The sequence below is a fragment of the Suncus etruscus genome, chromosome 4, assembly GCF_024139225.1.
Source record: "Suncus etruscus isolate mSunEtr1 chromosome 4, mSunEtr1.pri.cur, whole genome shotgun sequence".
Classification (NCBI taxonomy): Eukaryota; Metazoa; Chordata; class Mammalia; order Eulipotyphla; family Soricidae; genus Suncus; species Suncus etruscus.
The window spans coordinates 139,121,706-139,124,416 of NC_064851.1; the positions used below are offsets into that span (position 1 = coordinate 139,121,706).

At 34.7% G+C, this 2,711-nt stretch overlaps 1 pseudogene; it reads right to left on the bottom strand.

The window, feature by feature from the left end:
* Positions 1–247: 247 nt before the first annotated feature.
* LOC126007998 (uncharacterized) lies at positions 248–353 on the bottom strand (annotated as a pseudogene).
* Between the last annotated feature and the right edge of the window lie 2,358 nt (positions 354–2,711).

Below are 2,711 nucleotides of genomic sequence, written 5' to 3' on the forward strand. Positions count from 1 at the left end.
AGCCAGGAGTGACCCCTGAACATCAACGAATTTAGCACTCTCCAAAAAAAATCACAGATATTCATGATGTAGAATCCATCTGCAAGCCAAGTAAGTGACTTACCCACTGTATTACAGCTCTGGCCCCTTGGTCACTTCTTAATGTATTGCTAGGTTTATCTTGACTAGTGTAGGACCACAACAGCATAACTTTACCCTCCACCTAACTAGAGAGAAAGAAATGCTTATATTTAACTGTTTGGGTTTTTTTTGTCCCCCCATTCACAATACAGACCAGGCAAAGGGCCTGTATATGAGGTGTATATGGGGAACATTTACTGTACCTCCTTTCCTGTGGTAAGCATTGGGAGGCCTTATCTTTTCCTGCATCAGTACAACATTCCCATCACCAATATCCCAAGTGTCCATCCTCCCCACCCCACACTGGTCTGTACTCTAGACAGGCTTTCTACTGTTTCTACAGTTTTTCTACTGTTTGGTTTTTTAACCAGTGTTTTTACATTTACCAATGTTTTATACATTTACTCTTTGCTTTTTCTCGGTATTCTGGGAATTTATCTTTGTTTCTATTGTACTCCTGAAGCTAGAAAAAATGAAGCCAGGAAGTAGTTACAATTTAAGCATTGAGCTTCCTCACTTATCTAGGTCTCCTTCAAGCCCATTCTTTTATAATATGTAAAGTAGCTTTTCATGCTATTGAGTTAACCAAAATTAACCATAATGCAACTACATTTTTATTTTGCACAGCACTATTATTCTTTAAAGTAAATAATGGTCCTGGTCATTTTGACCTTTTCCTTACCAATCCAATGTAAAAATACTGAGATGGTGAGGTCAGAGATTTATTATAGCAGGTAAGACATTTGCTTGCTGCATACACACATAACTGGGCTTTTTATTCCTGGAATCACATATGGTCTTCCAAACTTTACCAACAGTAAAAACTTAGAGCAGAACTAGAATTGAACTTTTAGCACTGCTGGGTGTGATCCCTCAAAACCACAAAATACATACTGAACCGAATTTTGTTAATAGTGTTTTCAATCAAGCTGATATCCTGGGTCTATGATCTACATGTACTTCAGAATTTTCTCAGTTACAAAAAATAAGAATCTCATTTGAAAGCTAAATTCAAGGTTTTACAATACAAATTAAAATTAAAAAGCAGATTATTACATCACCAAGTTGATTAATTCCTAATTAATTGAATAAATGTTAATATTGAGTTACTAATTCTTAAATAGCTTTTCCAGAAAATAGGTTAAAACCAATGAAAAAAATTTAATTTTATTTTAGTTAAAAGAAAGGGGTGCCTAAATTACAATAATCACTTCCTGTGATGCTGATTGTAATTGAGATGCTTAAAAATTACTGATCATCAGGTGATTTAGCAAGGCTTAAAGATGAATGAAAGAACTGACATACTTTTCCTTCCTAGATACAACCAGCAGCCTGATTCATGCATGTTATACATGTGATGAGTAAACTTGGTGACTTCAAAATGCTCTAAGTATTTAAAGATGATTCTAAACTTGAAGATTTAGAAGGAATGGTGGCAGGCTATTGAATTCAGGATATAAATGATGTGATTTTCTTATATAATTACAAAACTGTATTAATTATTCTGTTTGACAAATTTAGGTGCAAAAATCTTAGAAAAAAGACACATCCGTATATTATCTTCAGATTGTGATATAATAATGTGAAGACTATTTTATTCAAAAAATGTGAGAACACTCTACTCTGGGCCAAGAATACTCTAGTGGAAAGAAGCAGAGTGGAGTGGGGGAAAAGCCAGATGTGAAATAATGGGGGAAGCTAGTGAAAAGGAAATTTAGATACATTGATAATGTTGTCGAAGGACAGAACTAAAACCAAACTAAAGTTCAAAACACTGACATCATGAGCCCAAACTTTAAGACCAAATTTAAAAACATTCTTGTCAAGATGGCATGTGGGGTGGGGAAAGCATGGGGTTGAACCTGGGAGTATTGGTGGAAGGAGTTTGTCACTGGTGGTGGGATTGGTTCTGGAACATTGTATGTCTTAAACTCAATTATGTGTAAATTTGTAAATTACAGTGCTTTAAATAAGACAATTTTTAAAGCATAAGACCAAAACGATGGGAACATCAGTCTTGAGCATGGGACAAATCCTGACAGGTAATTTACTAGCTGAGATCTTTTGAGACTTCATTTTATCGAGCCTTGATTTTTTTAAAGTCTAAATTGAAGTACTATGATGATCCTTTCTCCTCATGCTTGTGTGAGCTTCAATGAATTTCTGTATATTTATATGGCAAATGTAGGTAATCGATCAATGACTTTACTTTTAGTACTATGACTACTACAACCACCAATTTCACCACCAGAAAAATGGAAATCCACAGGAGAGAAACTATAATTACACTAACACCTCTCATGACAATCTTAATGAGTGAGAGAAGTAGAATGCCTGTCTCAATACAAGAAGGAGGTAGGAAGGGGAGGGGGCATTGGTGGTGGGAATGTTGCACTGGTGAAGGGGTGTGTTCTGTTTATGACTGAAACCAAACTACAATCATGCTTTGTAATTATGGTGCTTAAATAAAAATTGTATTAAAAAAGAAACTAATCCCTATGAAAATGTACATTAATTGCATTAAATGTTCATTAATGTAATGTTAATGTATGTTAAAAATGGTTAATTTTATTTGATTGACAGAGGGTAGG